At 41.0% G+C, this 19,506-nt stretch overlaps 1 protein-coding gene across 2 annotated transcripts in view; it reads right to left on the bottom strand.

Annotated features, from left to right (window-relative positions):
• Nucleotides 1–16,036, bottom strand: part of TAB3 (TGF-beta activated kinase 1 (MAP3K7) binding protein 3) — a 65,668-nt gene extending 49,632 nt beyond the window's left edge. For both annotated transcript variants that reach the window (XM_049871945.1, XM_049871946.1), the window contains exon 1: nucleotides 15,886–16,036. The gene's annotated coding sequence lies outside the window, so the exon portion shown is untranslated. The remainder of the gene's footprint in view (nucleotides 1–15,885) is intronic.
• Nucleotides 16,037–19,506: the final 3,470 nt, after the last annotated feature.

The raw sequence follows: 19,506 nt of genomic DNA, 5'->3' as shown, positions 1-19,506 counted from the left end.
AATAGCAAAGGATGTTGAAAATGAGATATGAGAACACTGAGAAGTAGAAGCACCACCAGAAGTACCGGAACACTGACTCTACTGCTGGGAAAAAGGATCTGAGAGAGAAGAGATTTTTGCCTTCCCCAAGACTGGGAAGGATCAAATAAGATGTTGGCCAGGATTATTTCAAGGGTGACTGGAGAAGGAAAAAGGAAGCCTTACAGAAGATATCCAGTAAGGAAGTTGATAGAGAAGTTTGAGTTTAACCACAAGAAAGGGGCGGGGGGGGGGGGGGAGGCAAATGCATTGGAAAGAAAAAGAGGCAGCTTTTTTAGAATTAGAAAAATTGAAGTATGTCTAAAGAGGGGAAACCAAACCCGTTACCGCTGAGTCGATTCCAACTCATAAGGGACTGTGCATATGGAGATAAAGAGGGACTAATGGCAAAGCAAGCTGTCCAACAGGGCAGAAGAGGTGGCAGAGATGGTGGGACGACGTTCTGGAAGTGGGGCGGGAAGAGGGAGGAGGATGGGACATAGAGGAGTAATCTCCCAGTTGTCTCAATCTTCAGGACATGAGTCATGGGGTCATGATATTGCATGGCTTACAGAAAGAAGAAAGCATAAAATGATAAAAACTGGGATGTCAATGAATATCTACAGGCAAGAGTTAACTGAACATAATAGTTGAAATAAAATGCTAATAAACAAAGAACATACGCCATTCACCAGGTATGGGACCACAGACAAGTAACTTCACCTCTCTGAGACTGTTTTCTCATTCTTTGCTTAATATTACACCTATCACGTACCCACCTCACAAGGCTGTTATGGGAATTAATTTACATAGAAGGAAAAAGTTTGTAACTTGTAAAGCACCATATTTATTCATTAGGTTGTTTGAGAGCTCTCATATGGCAGCAAACCTAGGAATCTCAGAAGAACTGCCACTTTTTCTATTTCACAAGGGCATATACATACCCACATATAGATGGCAATTAGCAACGACAACACAGGTACACTGAGAAAGAAGTCATGATGGTAAAAGTGTAACTAGGGAAGTATTCTTTTCCGTGAGAGGGAAAAATAAAAAACTTTGTTGACAACATGTGCCCCAACTCAATGGCAATTAAGAGAGATTTCATGTTCTGGCAGTCATTCTAGACACTATCTTCAGCTGAAACTTAAATGCAATACAACTGTCCATTGTCAAGGCCTAGAAACTGCCCAAGGTTGAACAGACTTAAAATGGAATCACTAAGGATTCTGTATACTTTGAATGATAAAGAGTATAAACATTATGCCAATATGTTTGAAAATTCAGATGAAATGGATAAATTTCATAAAAATACAATTTACCAAAATGGTCCTCAGAAGAAATAAAAAACCTTAAGAATACAATACTTATTTTAAAAAATTGAATCTGTAATGAAAAGCTTTCCGACAAAGAAAACTCTAGGCCCAAATGGCTCCACTGCTGAATTCTACCATATATTTAAGGAAAAAATAAAGCCGATCTTAACACAAACTCTTGAGGAGAACAGAAAAAGTGGGATATTCCCTCATCCATTTTATGAAGCTAGCATAAATTTGATACCAAAACCTGGGGACAGTATAAGAAAAAAAAATTAGGGGCTAATCTCACTGATGAACAAAGATCCAAAATTTCTAAGCAAATAGATGAAAAACGTGCTATTGAACAGATGGGTTTATTCCCGGAATACAAAGTTGATTTCACATTAGGAAATCAATCAATATAATTTGATTTGAGGAACAAAAGCATATCATTATAACAAAAGCAGGAAAAGCATTTGATAAAGTCCAATACCCATTCATGATATAAACTCTTAGCACACTAGAAACAGAATGAAACTTCTTTAATCTGACAGAGTTATTTTGGAGAAAAGTTAAAACAAACATTATACTTAATGGTAAAATATTGAAAATTTTCCCTCTGAGAACAGGAACAAAACAATGGTGCCCACTATTACCACTTCAGTTCCACACTATAATCAAAGTACTAGCCAGTCCAGTAAAGCAAGTAATAAATAAAAGTATAATAATTTGGAAGGAAGAAACATTTTTTGTATTTGCAGATAAGAAGACTGAATACGTACTAAACTCAAAAGACTACAGATAAATTACTACAAGTAATAAAAGTTTATTACGATTGCTAGATACAAGGCTGATATACAAAAATGTCAACTGTATTTTTATAAACAAAATAAAATCCATAAAAATTTACGATATCAAAAAAATATCAAATACCTAGGAATAAATGTCTCAAAAGCTGTGAGTGACTTTCTGGAAAAAATTATAAACATTATGGGAAGAAATTAAAGAGGACCTAAATAAATGGAATCAAATTTCATATTTGTGGTTTAGAAAACTCAATAGCGTAAAGATGTCAATTCCCTCCAAATTGTTCTAGATTTCATACAATTCCAATAAACATCCCACGGTTTGTGTGTACGTGTATAAAGTAACAATACTAAAATTCATATCAATATGCAAAGGGCCAAGAACTGCCGAGATGCTCTAGAAGAACAGCAAGATGGAAGAATGTGCTCTACTGAACGTGAAGACTTACTCTAAAGCTATAGTAAACAGGACGGTGCGGTGCTGGTGACAGGAGAGACAGACCCATGGAACAGAGCAGAGAGCACAGAAACAGAATCACAGACATATGAATATTTTATCCCTGACAGCAGTATGAGAAAAGTGTGCTGGGACAATTAGCTACCTATATGGAAACCAGTAATGATAATATTGCCCCCTGCCTTACAGAAACACAAAAACCAATTTCAGGCACACGCTAGATCTATATGTGAAAGGCAAAACAGTAAAGCTTCTGGAAGATAAGAGATAATATCTTAAAGGCCTTGGGACAGGGAAAGATTTTTTTTGAAGGATTCGCTATCTAGTTTAAACATAAAGGAAAATATTCACGAATCAGACTACATTAAAAATAAGAACTCCTGGTTATCAAAAGACACGTTAAAAATGAAAAAGCATGCCACACAGCGGGAGAAGATATTTGCAACTGGCACAAGCTCATTTCCAGCATATAATAAAGAACTTCTACAAGTTAGCAAGTCAAAAAAGGCAAGGAAGTACACTAAACATTTTTGAAAGAATTCTACGCATTCTGAAAGAATTTGTGCTTCGGATCAAAGCACAAATAGTTACGAAGCATGAGCTCAGTTATTTGGAAAGTAGTTATAAATACTGATTCTTTCCCTGAGATTTACAGAAGAGTAAATGGTGTTACTATATATTAACTTTAAAAAAATTTTTTTAATGCTCATATTTTGGTAAGCCAGTTCTCCTCAGTCTTTCTATAGTCAGAACTCTAAAATAAACACTTGTCACTGAAAGGTCCTGGTGAAGAAATCTTTGCCTACTCCAAGGTCATAAAGATCTTCTCCAAAAACTGAGAACTGCCTATATATCCATCAGCAACAATGATAAGCAGTGATACATTTGTACAATGGGATAACACAGTAACGAGATGATTCTCACACTCACAATGTTGCCCAAGAGTATTACTATTTCATTTATATAAAGAACGAAAGTAGACAGAACTAACCTAGGGTGTTAAAAGTCAGGAAAATGGTTGGGGTGTGGGGGTGGTAAGTGACCAGAGGGAGCACAAAAGGGGAATTTCTAAGGTGCTGGTAATGTTCAGTTTCTTGATCTGCGTGCTGGCACACAAGTGTGCTCCGTTGGCGAAAACTGAGCTGCTCACGATTGATGTGTACTTTTCTGCATATATATTAAACTTCAATGAAAAGGTTTCCTTTTTTAAGTATGAAGGAAAGAATTATAGTTTGCAAAATTGTTTAGGCGATATGAGAGCAAAAGTTTGAAGTCCGCTGCTTCAGATCAAAGCACAAAAATCAAATAACTAGCAAAAACTAAAAATGCAGGCATTAGACAACATGGTACTTACTTAAAAAATGTTCATAAACATGTCAAACCAACTAGTGACTCTGAAATTTATAGTAACACTCCTCTGAAACTATCTGAATACAATAGGATAAATTGACCTGTATCTAGATTTAGTGAATACAATGTTGAATCAGGAAGAGCTAAGACAAGCAACTCGATCCATGTTTCGATTATTAACGGATGTCTGCAGCTGTTTCTTCTCATTTTGAGTTGTCCACATCAGTAAATGAAGGTCGCAAAAGCTGTACTCCATTCATGTCATTAAGGTCAACTCTCCTTTGAGGAGGCAGCTCTTCCCCAGTCGTATTTTGAGTGCCTTCCAACTTCAGGGGTTCATCTTCCGGCACTATATCAGACCGTGTTCTGCTGCTATTCGTAAGGTTTTCACTGGCCGATTTTTTTTCGGAAGTAGACTGCCAGGTCCTTCTTCCTAGTCTGTCTTAGTCTGGAAGCTCCACTGAAACCTGTCCACCACGGATGATCCTTCCAGCATCACAGCAACACGCAAGCCACCACAGCACGACAAACTGACAGATGAGTGGTGGTTATTAAATAAGAGGGTCTTTCAAATCTTAAGAATTAACTAACAAATGGAGTTACAAATCTAGTGAAACTAGTCAAAGTAGTCAAAACCAGTCAAACTAATTTTACAACTGAAGAAACCAAGGTCCTTTGAAGTTGGGTGATTTGTCCAATGTCCTAAGCAGCTCTGAATAGGTATAAACAATCGAAGTTATTTAATTTCACCCCCTCCCAATTTTCTGTAAATACTCGGGGATTTCCACCCACCAAGAGAGCTTATTTACTGGCAGTGTCCCTCAATACACACCACATGCAACTGAAACAAATATTTTCATCTTAATGTTACCAACTCAAAATTACTTTCTTTGCCATCCATGACTAATAACCAAAAGCTATTTCTGTGGCAGAAAAGATAAGACTTTCGAATAGTAGAGTTCATGATGTGCAACCTAACAGATAACTTTGTTTACACTAAATGATGACTTTGACATTAAACTTAAGGCATATGTGATCACTGGAATGACAACCGCACCTATTACATATGGTGTCCCTGAAAAAGACTTAAAAAAGTTAATCTAATCACAAATTAAAACCAAGAATTTTCTAAAAGTCCATATAAACAAATCTGCTAAATTACCACCATTCAGTTATTATACTACTTAATATTAATTTCTTATTAAATCAATCAAAACTATGACCAGTACTAAAAGATTAATTTCTCCAATGTATTCCAATTAGCTTTTACATCCAAGAATATGAACAAAGTGTGCTTTCCACGTAACTTTAACATCTTTAAAAGGAAGAATGACTTGCCATTTTGAGACCAACTTTATAAAAGTGAACAGTACATAAAATAACACATTCAGTCTCGTGAAAACAAACTGGACTGTCTCCCTTTATTTCAAACTATAAAGTTCAGTATCAAGGTGAATCCCTGGACTTGCTATACCCCATGCCATCTGGCCTTTGAGGACCTGCAGAAAAATTAAACATAAGTCAGAAAATGGTTTTATGGTCACAGAAACTTATTCACTAAAGAACTGAAGAGCTCAATGATATAGATACAAATAATTAAAATGGCTTAAACACTAAATGCAATATGGTATTCTGGACTGGATAGTGGAACAGAAAAAGGACATTCAGTGGGAAAACTGGTGAAATCCAAATAAAATCTGCAGTTTACTTAATAGTAATGAACCAACATAAATATCTCAGTTTTGACAAATGTACAATGGTTAGATATGCCTGGGTTAAGGGTATACGGGAACGCTCTATACTACTATATACCTTTTCTGTAAATCTAAAATTATTCCAAAATAGAAAACTTACTTAATAAGTAATGACTTAGCAAGAACTCCAAAAGTTGAGAATTTAATACCTCAATTCTGACCCAATCAAATGTCCACAGACAGTTATCTACCTTTAAGTGTTGTACCCCCAGCCCCACAAGTTCTAAATGTGGGATGGAGGTAGGTTCACAGAAGGGACTCGAAATGCCGTCTATTTCTTCAATATTGCTAAATGAAAAAAACCTTAAAAAGCCTCCAAAAAAAAAAAAAAAGATGTGTATTTTAGGAACGATGAAAATTGAAAGCTATGAACCCGTTCTTGGATGGAAAGGGAAGAGAATAATCCTATTTAAGTACAACAAAGGGGGACAGTGGACAGCCAAGTAGAGAGAGGTATCCTAGAGGTCATAAAACAATAAAGCTTAGTAATAAACACATAAAATTTCTTACACACTCACAGGGCAGGACCTATTTTAAGTGCTTTATACATATTAAACCACCACACGTCTGTCAGTTTGTCAAACTATGGTGGCCTGCATGTTGCTGTGATGCTGGAAGCTTTGCCACCAGTATTTCAAATATCGGCAGGATCACTCATGGTAGACAGGTTTCAGCAGAGCTTCCAGATTAAGACCGACTGAGAAGAAAGACCTGGCGATCTACTTCTGAAAAAACTAGCCAGTGGAAACCTCTGATATAGCGCCAAAAGATAAACCCCTCAGGTTGGAAGACATTCAAAATACAACCGGGGAAGAGCTGCCTCCTCAAAGGAGAGTTGACCTTAATGATATGGATGGAGTACAGCTTTGCGGACGTTCGTTTGCTGAGGTGGCAAGACTCAAAAATGAGAAGAAACAGCTGCAAACATCCATTGATAATCAGAACATGGAATGCACAAAGTGTGAATCTAGGAAAACTGGAAGTTGTTAAAAATGAAATGGAATTCATAAAGATTTATATTCTAGGCATTAGGGAGCTGAAATGGACTGGTATTGGCCATTTTCAATCAGATAGTCATATGGTCTACCATGCCGGGAATGACAAATTGAAGAGGAATGGCATCACATTCATTGTCAAAAAGAACATTTCAACATCTGTCCTAAAGTACAATGCTATTAGGGCCAGGCTAATATCCACACACCTACAAGGAAGGCCAGTTAATATGACTATTATTCAAATTTACACACCAACCGCTAATGCTAAAGAGGAAGAAATTGAAGACTTTCACCAAATTTTGCAGTCTGATATTGATCAAACTGCAGGATGTATTGATAATTACTGGTGATTGAAATGTGAAAGTTGGAAACAAAGAAAGATCAGTAGTTGGAAATATGACTGTGGTGATAAAAAATGAAGCCAGAGATGGCACGATAGAATTTTGCAAGACTAATGGCTTCTTCATTGCAAATACCTTTTTTCAACAACAAAAAGAATGATATACACATGGACCTCACCAGGTGGAATACACAGGTATCAAATCGACTACATGTGTGGGAAAAGATGATGGAGAAGCTCAACATCATCAGTCAGAACAAGGCCGGGGCTAACTGTGAACAGACCATCAGTTGCTCATAAGCAAGTTCAAGTTGAAGCTGAAGAAAACTGAAACAAGTCCATAAGAGCCAAGGTGCACCCTTGAGTATATCCCACCTGAATTTAAAGACCATCTCAAGAACGGATTTCACGCACTGAACACTAATGACGAGTTGCGGGATGACATAGAGGATGTCATACATGAAGAAAGCAAAACATCATTAAAAAGACAGAACAGGAAGAAAGGACCAAAATGGATGTCAGAAAAGACTCTGAAACTTGCTCTTCAACGTAGAGTAGCTACAGCAAATGGAAGAAATGAAGAAGTAAAAGAGCTGAACAGAAGATTTCAAAGGGCAGCTCAAGAAGACAAAGTATTACAATGAAATAAGCAAAAACCTGGAGTTAGAAAACCAAAAGGGAAGAACACGCTTGACATTTCTCAAGCTGAAAGAACTGAAGAAAAAAATTGAGTTTCAAGTCGCAATACTGAAGGATTCTATGGGCAAAATATTGAACAATGCAGGAAGCATCAAGAGAAGATGGAAGGAATCCAGAGTCACTGTACCAAAAAGAAACCACTTCAGTGTATAAGTGTAATCAAGTGTATAATCAAGAACCGATGGCACTGAAGGAAGAAGTCCAAGATGCACTGAAGGCACTGGCAAAAAAAAAAAAAAAAAAAAACAAACCCATTGCCATCAAGTAGATTCCGACTCACAGCGACCCTCCAGGACAGAGCAGAACTGCCCCATAGAGTTTCCAAGGAGTGCCTGGTGGATGTGAACTGCCAACCTTTTGGTTAGCAGCCACAGCACTTAACCACTACGCCAGCAGCGTTTCCAGCAAAAAACAAGGCTCCAGGAATTGACTGAATACCAACTGAAATGTTTCAACAAACGGATGCAACACTGGAAGCGCTCACTCATCTATGCCAAGAAATCTGGAAGGCAGCTACCTGGCCAACCAACTGGGAAGAGATCCATATTTGTGCCCATTCCAAAGAAAGGTGAGGCAACAGAATGCAGAAATCATGAAACAGTATCATTAATATCACACACAAGTAAAATTTTGCTGAAGATAATTCAAAAAATGGTTGCAGGAGTACATCAACAGGGAACTGCCAGAAATTCAAGCCAGATTCAGAAGAGGACGTGGAACGAGGGATATCATTGCTGATGTCAGATGGATCTTGGCTAAAAGTTGAAAATACCAGAAAGATATTTACCTGTGTTTTATTGACTATGCAAAGGCATTTGACTGTGTGGATCATAACAAATTACAGATAACATCACAAAGAATGGGAATTCCAGAACACTTAATTGCTCTCATGAGGAACCTGTACAAAAGGCAGCTGTTTGAACAGTAAAAGGGGATACTGAGTAGTTTAAAATCAGGAAAGGTATGTGTCAGGGTTGCATCTTTTCACTATACTTACTCAATCTGCATGCTGAGCAAGTAATCTGAGAAACTGTACTACATGAAGAAGAAAGAGGCATCAGGATTAGAGGAAGACTCATTAACAACCTGCAATATGCAGACGACACAACCTTGCTTGCTGAAAGTAAAGAGAATTTGAAGCACTTACTGATGAAGATCAAAGACCACAGCCTTCAGTATGGATTACACCTCAACATAAAGAAAACAAAAATCCTCACAACTGGACAAATGAGCAACATTGTGATAAATGGAGAAAAGATTGAAGTTTTCAAGGATTTCATTTTACTTGGATCCACAATGAATGCCCACTGAAACAGCAGTCAAATCTGTTGCAAAAGACCTCTTTAAAGTGTCGACAAGCAAAGATGTCACTTTAAGGAATAAAGTGCGCCTGACCCAAGCCATGGTATTTTCAATCACCTCATATGCATATGAAAGCTGGACAATGAATAAGGAAGACCGAAGAAGAACTGATGCCTTTGAATTATGATTGGCAAAGAATATTGAATATACCACGGACTGCCAGAAGAACGAACGAATCTGTCTTGAAGTACAGCCAGAATGCTCCTTAGAAGCAAGGATGGCCAGACTTCGTTTCATGAACTTTGGAGATTTTATCAGGGGGGGACCAGTCCCTGGAGAAGGACATCATGCCGGGTAAAGTAGAGGGTCCGTGTAAAAGAGGAAGGCCCTCAACAAGATGGGCTGACATAGTGGCTGCAACAACAGGCTCAAACATAACAATGACTGTGAGGATGGTGCCGGATCGGGCAGTGTTTTGTTCTGTAGTACACAGGGTTGCTATGAGTCAGAACTGATTTAAAGGCACCTTACAACAAGATACATATTAACACATTTAGTACTCCCAAGAACCCCACAGGTTTTTGTTGTTCTTAGATGCCATCCAGGAGATTCCAACTCTTAGCAACCCTATTCGATAGGGTAGAACTGCCCTATAGGGTTTTCCTAGGCTATAATCTATACGGGAGCAGATTCAGGTCTTTTCTCCCCCAGAGTAGCTGGCAAATTTGAACCGCCGACCTTACGATCAGCAACTGAGTCCTTAACCACTGCACCACCAGGGCTCCTTACTCTATACTGCAGGTACTACTTCTATTTACATTTTACGGATGAGAACTTCTATAACTTGTCCAAGGTCTCATATCTAGTAAGCGGTGGAACAGAGATCTCAACCCACTCTGGGTGGAGATTCCATGCTCTTAGCCACTATTTGGAAGCCTGGTGGTGCAGTGGTTAAGAGCTACCGTGAGCTACGGCTGCTAACCAAAAGGCTGGCAGTTCGAATCCACCAGCTGCTCCTTGGAAGCCCTATGGGGCAGTTCTACTGTGTCCTATAGGGTCGCTATGAGTCGGAATCGACTTGACGGCAATGGGTTAGCCACTATACATGTAACTTTTTGAGGAGCCAAGCAGGAAAAAAACTCCTGACTTCTAGAAGCCATTCCCCACTACTCACCCTAGCCTGAGCCTCCAGAGGAGAAAGTCTTCCTCCCAAGGCTTTGGAGTCCTTATTAGGATCCTGAAGGAATCTGACTCTACCACCCCATCCTGAAGAGTGCGGAAGGGAGTTTGGAAACTTCCTTTCCCCCCTTCACAACCTTTCAGTACCTGATATACTCAGTACATGCTCTTGTTGAAACACTGTTATACACAGAAGTTCATTTTTATAGTACTACCAGTATTCAAATTTTTATAGTACTACCAGTGTTCAAATTTTTATAGTACTACCTGGAATCTGAACACCATATGTAACATCATTTCTGTGGAAAAATTATGCTGATTTCTAGGGGAAAAAAAACCTTATAAAGGAACCATTTAGAAACTGAGGCTCTGTCTACACAGACTCTAGCCTTATGGATGCCAAGATAATTAAACAAATTTTAATAATGACATTGCAGTTACTCAAATAATCCTGTTTTGTTCATACATCAGAGTGGCACAGTTCTTTCTACCCAACATGATAGGACTGATGTTACTGGGGGGGGGGGAAGTAGCTTAATATTCTGTGGATTCACAAAAGGACAAATGTTATATGATCCCCCTTATACGAAATATCTAATATAGGCAAACGCATAGACAAGAGTTTACTGGTAGTTACGAGGAGGGGAAGTTGCAAGGAAATGGGGAGCTGTTGCTTGAGGTGCTCAGTTTCAGTTTGGAGCAATGGGAGACTCATGGAGATAGTGGTGATGATCGTACAACATGGTGAATGTGATTAATTCCACTAATTTGGTACTTAAAAATGCTTAAAATGGCAAATGTTTTGTTATATATTTTACCACAATGAAAATTTTTTAAAGCACTGTTAAAATTTTTTTTTCTTAATAAGACCAGAAAAAAAAATTCTGTGGCATTCCTGCAGTATGGTCAATTCTGGATGTACCCAGTGGTTAATATCCTGCCCCGCCTGGCCTGCCATAGCTTGACTCACCCCTTGCCCCCGCCCTCCAGAAGAGAAGTGGTGTCATCTCAGAAAGTAGCTAAAATAGTAATAGTAGTAATGCTGATGATGACAATGTAATTTTTTAAAATTTACCATCAGTAGGTTATGTTCCAATACTATACACCCTCTGGCTCATTTAATCCTCACAAAAATCCTGTGAGGTAGATATTATCCCCATTTCAAAAATGAGGAAACAGGTCAGAGATTAAGTAACTTGCCCAAGGTCACAGAGGTAGTTTATATCAGAAGGGCTGTACTTTTGAGCATTTTACCCTCAGAGAGCATGTTTTTAACTACCACACTCTGTGTGTAATTAAATAATTTGGTAAACTCTTAAAATGAACAGAGGGTGCTTACTCATTTCATTGTTAAAACAAAAGAGTGGTTTGGAGGGAAAAAAAAGACCCATCCATCTTTCCTTTTATTAGGAATATATCCTTCAGCCAAGCTAAGACTAAACACATTTATGGAAAACAAATTTAAAATTTATTTTGCTCTGGTTTTATTACTTTGAAATTCCTCACTTAATTGTTTGAATGCCATAAACAGTGGTAACAGTATGTAACTTCAACAACAGGTTGATAAAACTTTATTTTAAAATTACCAGGTAAAACAAATACATCGTCTATGTTTATCACTAAGTAAACCAGGGTAAAATAAGTGCAAGAGTTCCCATACCTTTGAAAAATTTCAAAACAGCAGCAAGAAATGGTAGGAACAAGACGTTCCTTTTGTATGACAAATCATAGCTCTGTTCTTTCAACAACAATGTGACATCTGCTTTAGCAACAAACATTAAGCTAAGATGGACTAAACTTGTTAAATTTTATTTTAAAACATGCGCTTAAATTCTGAAATTCTTCAGAAAAGAAACTGTGGCAGGAGTCTTAACACTGCCTCCCTCCCCTCTGACTACTCTCATTCTCCTTTTCAAGAAAGAGTCAGTGGGTTGCAAGGTCTTGACCGGGCCTCTCTTGACCTCCTTAAAAAACAAACAAAAAAACCCACTGCGTTTGAGTCAATTCCAACTCATATCGATCCTATACGAGAAAGGAGACCTGCCCCCATACGGTTCCCAAGGCTGTAATCTCTACAGAAGCGGATTGCCACATCTTTCTCCCAAAAGAGAGGCTGGGTGGGTTTGAACGGCTGACCTTTAGGTGAGCAGAAGAACGCTTAACCACTGCGTCACCAGGGCTCCTTTCTTGACCTCCTAGAGCACAGAAATTTAGAGGAGGGGAGTGGAGTTAGAGGTGTTTGTTACCCTCCTTTCAACTTCCACTCTGCCAAAGACTTCAGTGCCAACTCAGGGAAGGCTCCAGGTAATGCCAGGAACGGCGTTAGAAGCAAGAGAGGAAGGAAAGTAAGGAGAGAAGTTGAGGCAGGAAGTGCAATGTTGCAGAGTTGGCCAAAAAAAAAAAAAAAAAAATTAATAGAACTGCCAACGAATTAAACTATAAATGTTCTTAAATATGTAGGATTAATTCAGTTTGACAGTTCCAAATACTTTATCATGCCCAATTCGTTTTTAGACAAATGAATATTTGTGGCTATGGTAATAATTTGAGGTTTATTCTGCAGAAACCAAAACCCACTGATGTCAAGTTGAATTTCGACTCATAGCGACCCTACAGGACAGAGTACAACTGCCCCATGGGGTTTCCAACGAGCAGCTGGTGGATCTGAACTCAACCTTTTGGTTAGCAGCCGAGCTCTTAACCACTGCACCACCAGGGCTCCTTATTATGCAGAAGGTATGAAAATAAACTACATACATATAAGACAATTTCCTGATGTCTTTCCTTTATATAGTGGCAATATAAATCATTTCAGAAAGGTTTTTTTATTTACTTGGTAAGCACTCAGTTACATTGTCGTTTGTCAATTTTTTTTGCCCTAATAGCCCGAATACCATGGGTAATTACCCTTACAAATAAGGAAGTATACTTAACTCTTTCTTGGGAGTGTATAAGTACAATTACATTCAGCCCAACTGCAAAAGATCACCTGTCAAGACTCCAAGGTACTATTTAAAGCACAACCCCAAACCCCATATACACATGCTGATGTGTACAGCAGAGCACAGGATTTCTTCCTTCAGCCTCTAACACCCATGTGTTTTATGAGACGTGGCTACTTAATTGAAGGTCTCAAAATAATTCACTCCTTAAAAGATGGAGCAGCAAATTCTAGATAACTTATCTAGAACTTCCAGCCAGGGATAATTAATGTGACAGGTAAACTGATCAAATGACCTACTGGAGAATGTGTCAGACCCTTGGTATCTTTTTCCCCCTGATTTCTAAGGCTATTTTTGTAGTTTGACTCTATCCAGATGTGGAGACTCTCTCTTGAGCAGAGAGACAAGGGTCTGGGTGGCAGGCTCAGCAGCGTAACAGAGATGCAATAACAGACCAGTGGGGGGACAGAAGTCACCGATGGCCGTGCACTGACAAGATATTCCTGCTGTTGCACGAACATCTGGGATAGTGCCTGGGAATCTGCAAGGTCTTTCAGTCCCTAGCCCCATAGGAGATTTTGCCGAGTTCCTTAATAGCTGTCATATTTCCTGCAAACAATGAACTGGGTCTGAAACCTTAGTACTAAGTTAAAGAGAAGGAAAACAGCATCAGCTACCAAGTACTCTGTTTGATGGAAGAGGCATATTCTTAAACTATAATAAAGGAAATCCAAAGCCCTATAAATAGCTGGCATTTTGTTTTGGCAATATAATTTGAAATATTATTCAGGATGACAATAAACAAAATATTTGATCTTTGAAGTATCCTGGGCATGCAGAAACTGGAGGCAAAGTTACTGAAAGCATAGGAATTCCAGATAGGTCACTACTGGTTATTAGGAATCCTTACAAATCTACAGTTCTAAATGCTAAAATATTACCTCTGGCTACAAAGCAGAGGACAGAGCACTGGAAAAGGAAAAAAAAAAACAAAAAACAAGGTTATCTTGAACCAAGGACACTGAAAGCTTTCCAGATTACTAACAGAATTGAAAGGTTTCTTTGTAACAAAATTTCCATTTTCATAAAGTTTCTATCAGTCAGCACAGAAATTTATGCAGAGTAGAAAGATCACATGCTTTAGAAACATACACACATAAGTCTGAATTCTGTCGCTGCAATTTACCAACTATATGACCTCCTTAGGAAAGTTAATGGAAGAATACTGAAGGTTAGTATTCTTATCTGCACAATAGGGATAGCATTATCTTCAGCACAGGGTAGCTAAGAGGGTCAACTGCAAAATATACATAAAACCCACTAAGCCCAGTGCCTATATACAATGAAGGCAATGTTAGCTCCCTTCACCCCAATACAAACTGTACATAGGGCGGTATCTGTAATTAAGGAGAAACTGTCAAACAAACACGTGAAAGAAAATCCAGTGTGACTGAACACAGATTATGTCCTCAGATGTAAAGATGAAAATTGCATATTTAATATTTGCCTTCACTTAAGTCTAACTTTTCTTTGATTAAGCCACAGTTTTTTTTTTTTTTAGGCAAATGTGGGGGCGGGGGCAAAACTGGAATACTTCGTATCACACACTGAGTCAGACTCCACTCCAGGGCTACAGATTTGTTTTTTTGGTACATGCATGCATTCTTTCAGGAGTTCATAAAAAAACAACACCACAACCTTCCATGGCTGATGATGCCCTTTATAATTTAACACTTTGAAAACTTAAACTTTCACCTCAAAAGCCCTTTCTTGATCAAAGTTTTTTTTCCTTCTTGTACACTCTTGCAAAATCGTTTGGGAAGCAAAGAGAAAACTAAATCCCTTTTCATTCCACTGGATATAAAACGAAAGCATGCAAGCTAAGGTTGTCCAATTATTCTTTTTTTTTTCTCCAGTTACTCTTATTCTTTTACAAACCAGTAATAAATACATCACATGCCAAAACTGTAATTTGACTGACAAACATCATCTCGAATTGACAGGCCCTGTGTAGACCAAAGGTGACTAATTTTCTTATGGAATTTAATGTTTCAGTAAAGAAAGCAAGCTTTATATTTTAACACATCAACACTATGAACTTTTGATTTCATATGCAATTTACACCCCACCTTGTTCTCCTGCCCCCAACCCCCAATTCTGCTTCTATGCACTTTATGAACCGGCACATAGTACTAAACTACCAAACTCCAACCAGGAATAACTCTAATTTGTTGTCAGACCTCAGAGAACTGCTGTGTGATCGTCTTTAAACGAATGTAGACAATGTTTTCTCCTTACTCAACACCTGCGAACAGTCACTTGCAAACCTCTTTTAGAACAATTATTACTAACCTTCCGCACATCGCTCTCGACACCCTAAACCACCTTGGTATTGCTAGTCTTTATTCCCAAACACCTTATTGGGGCTTGAAGCCTGTTCAGGGTTCGGCGAGGAGGGACATCATCCCTCGGTTCGGGGTCCGAAGGCCAACCAGCCCCCCGGCCACTCCCTCTCCCCTCGGCCTCCGGGGGCGGGCGCGGACACGCCAGGCCCTGCGCAGACCTCCCGCAACCCCGCAGTTCCCGGTGTCCGCGCAGCCCCAGGCCGAGCCGAGCCGAGCCCCCGGGACACCCGCAGTCGCGCACACGCCCACCGCCCCGCGCGCGGGGCCACCGGGACCAAACCCGGGGCCGCCCCCCACGCCCCGGCCCCGGCAGGTGCCGGGCCTCCCCGCAGGCACTCACCCGTCGGCCGCTGCTCCCCGTTCGCCACTGCCGCCGCCTCGCCCTCACGCCCGCCGCCTGCTCCCGCGGGGGGTCCGGGCCGGCGCCGCTTTCCCGCCCGACCCCCCTCTGGTGCGCGCTGCGCGGGGCCCGGATCCGGTGCGAGACACCGCCGCCGCCGCCCCCTTCCCTCCCTCCTCTCTCAGTGCGTCCCTCCCACCGGGGACCGCCTCGTATTTCCTGGATCCGGTCTCGGCGTGAGCTTGGCTACTGAGCCGCAGGCTTCAGGCTCCCATCGGGCGCCGTCGCTCGCCAGGCACAAAGATGGCGCCGCCGGGAGCTGCCGAGTGCTATCTCGCGAGGCTCCCCCACGGGAACGGGAGGGCGGGGACTCACTGGAAAGGTGATAAATTAGTGTAGCCTGAGTGGGTTTCGGGGCAAACCACTCCCCCATATCGAAAATGGTCAGTAGCGATTTCAGGGGAAGTTACTGCGGCTGCGCGCGGGTGAGCGGCTACGCATGCCCAGAACGGCGTTTCTCAGGGACCTGGTTCTCCGGGTTTTACCTGCTTCCTATAAAGGCACGGGGCGGAGAAGGTGGGGGCGGAGAAACCCCGGAAAGGACCACGCAGGATCGGGCAGCGAAGGGAGAGGCGGCTCTGTTAAGGCTTGATCGTCCCCGAGGAGCCCGAATAGCCACCTTCGCTGTCACCAACTATTCTTTGCAACGTCTTAGTTGTCTCGTCTTCATCTTGTTGACAGTTCACGTTATTTATTGAAAGCTTGCTGAGTGCTTGGAGCTGCGCTGACAGCTGAGAGCCACAACCCTCCTGTTTCGCACGTTACCGCCTAACTTTATCTTAGGTTTTGGTGCTACATGAGCCGTTCCAATCTCATGCTAATAACAGCTTATCTTCCTGTTTTGCTTTTTCTCACTCATTTATTCAGTCATTCTAACGTGTGTTGTTCAGAGTTTCCTATGTACCAGGTACTGACGAAACAGACCTGAAGGAACTCTGACCTCAGGGAGCTTTTGGCCTGGGGTGGAGATGGATGAGAAAAAACAATGATTACTGTTCAGCACATTAAGTTCTATGATGCATATGACTACAGAGAGGACTGACAGATATGGGCGGAAGGGTGTCAGGAAAACATCAAAGAGGAAATTCTTGAAGGGAGTTTCACAGGCAGGGGCTTTAACCAGGGGCCAGTCAGGAAATAAACCACCCCAGTTACTTTAGCAGAGGATTTACCACAGGGAATTGATAATTAACCCGTTGCCATCGCGTCGATTCTGACTCACAGCGACCCTATAGGACAAAGTAGAGCTGCCTGATAGGGTTTCCAAGGAGCGGCTGGTGGATTCAAACTGTCGACGTTTTGGTTAGCAGTTGAGCTCTTAATCACTGTGCCACAAACTGAAAACTCAAAAAGAGAACTCTAACGTCTCACGGAGGTAGCAACTGCAGGAAGCTGCTACTATGCCTAGAGCTAGCTGAACTAAGGGAAGAGGTTGAGATTGTTACAATTTAGGTGTTTAGAGGAGGGGCTTTGTGGAGCTGAAACTCAGACCACTGAGAAGGAAGCAGCATCCTGCAGGGGCTGATGTCTCTGAGGTGGTCTCAAGACGCTGTGTCTGCAAGCATACAGAAAACTAAAAACTTGGAAGGAACTACTGCTGTCCCTCTGGGAGCTTCTGATCCCCTTCCAGACAGGAGATAAGAATGGACATGTGCACCAGGGCAGAACTTGACCCACATCCTGAAGCAGAGCAGTTCTAGTGTGGAGAGCCACTCATTTTAGAAGCTGCCTGTGGTCAGAAAAGGAACTATTCATTCACTCCTGTCACACACCCCACCCTATAGGGACCATCATGTTAAAACATTTGTAGAAAAACTGCTTCAAGTTTAGGGTTTCATACCAAGCAGTGCTGCCCTAGCTGACTTGCAAACCATGAGTGAGAAATAAATGTTTATTGTTGTATGCCGCTGAGATTTTTTAATTGTTTCTTGCATGGCAAAAGCTGACTGATGCATACCTCTGCTCCACAAAGTGAGCAGGAGTTAGTCTCCTTCTGTCATCTTGCTTTATTATTACTAGAGTATTGTCCCAGTCTATGTGGTCCAGATTGGCTTAGCAGCACATCACATTCCAGTCATCAGGAGACAACAGATATGATGCCCCGTCATTGCTGCTCCAGCAAGCTTCCTGCCTTCAGAATTCTCTGGCAAGAGGCAGGTACCAGTTTCTATGCCGACACAGGCCCCCAAACTCCAGGGATACATGGCAGGCTCTTCTTAAAACTCTCTCACTAGGTTGGACCTACAGATAGCTTCAGTTCAGTAATCAAGAAGCTGGAGGGTGATATGTCTTGAAGACACCCCTAATTTAGCTTTCAGAGGCCCCCTCACTTGGATTCTGTTGGGGAGGGGAGGAGAGAGCAAACCCCCTCTCTTCCCTCACCGGGAAAATTTATAACACTTCCTCAGAGATGATAACTAATAAAAATCTCTTTTCTAGTTTTCTCTTATATAGGCTGGAAGATGTATTTAAGTGATAGTAATAGAACCGGTTTTGCCACCTCTTGGTAAGTTCTGTACAGAAGGGCTTAGAAGCTCTCTTCAGAATGTGACAGAACTTAGCATTTATTCTCTTCAACTTTATCAGCTGGGACAATCAGTTCCTGACAGTTTACATTTATGTCCTGAACTGGGAGTTGCCTTTGCCTTCAGAGAACTGCCTCACCAAAGATTATATACTCTCCCGATGGCTAGCACACAGTCAATGACTGGCTGATGTGGAGATACAAAGACCTGGCATCCTTGAATGGGGACAACTCTTAAGGGCCATCCCAGCTTCAGAGCTCCATGAGATAGGCTGAGGCTTTGGTTGTAACCACATCATGGGTCAGCATCTCCTTCTGTTCGGTCTTACCTTTCTCACTTCCTTCAGGTGTATTTATCAAGAGAATTCCCCCAATAAACCTTCTGCACTTACTTATTCATCTCAAAATCTGTTTCCAGAGAACCTAGTCTAAGACCTATATGTACTGGACCTGAGTTGTTTTACTGTCTAGCATTCTTGTTCTAGAAATTGTTCCCAGATTTCCTTTGGTGGGGATTGGAGGAGACTACTCCCCTCTCAAGTGCAAGTACTTTTACTGAGGTTGCCTCCACCTTCAGCTCTACATGTGAGCGTGGTACTCACTCCTGGCTAATCAGATTCTCACATTCTTCAGGCCACAGCAGTCAGTTCAGAGGTGGGCATATGACTTAGGCAGAGTCAATCAGATGCAATGAGACTTTTGCTGGGACTTTCAGGAAGGACACTTTCACATTTTCCCAAGAAAATGTAAGATCTGATGTTGCTACAGCCATCTTATAACTACAGTGGGAATCCCTGCCTAAAGAATGGTACCAACTCAAAAGAAGTGAAGTGAGAGATGAAGAGAGAGACGAAACAAACCTGGGGAACCAAAGGTGATACAGTAAATTTAGACAGAGGCAGAATATGAACCCCTTTCCCCCAAAAGTAGGTGATTGATGTACCAATAGTGCTTACAAAATATAGTAGCTGAGAGTATTTTCTGCTCTTGAGAAGACTCTTGACACCTTCGCAATACACAAAAAGAATGACTTCCGT

The sequence above is a fragment of the Elephas maximus genome, chromosome X (genome assembly GCF_024166365.1).
Source record: "Elephas maximus indicus isolate mEleMax1 chromosome X, mEleMax1 primary haplotype, whole genome shotgun sequence".
Classification (NCBI taxonomy): Eukaryota; Metazoa; Chordata; class Mammalia; order Proboscidea; family Elephantidae; genus Elephas; species Elephas maximus.
Note: the sequence above shows the minus strand (reverse complement) of the source record. Positions and strands in the feature narration are given on the sequence as shown.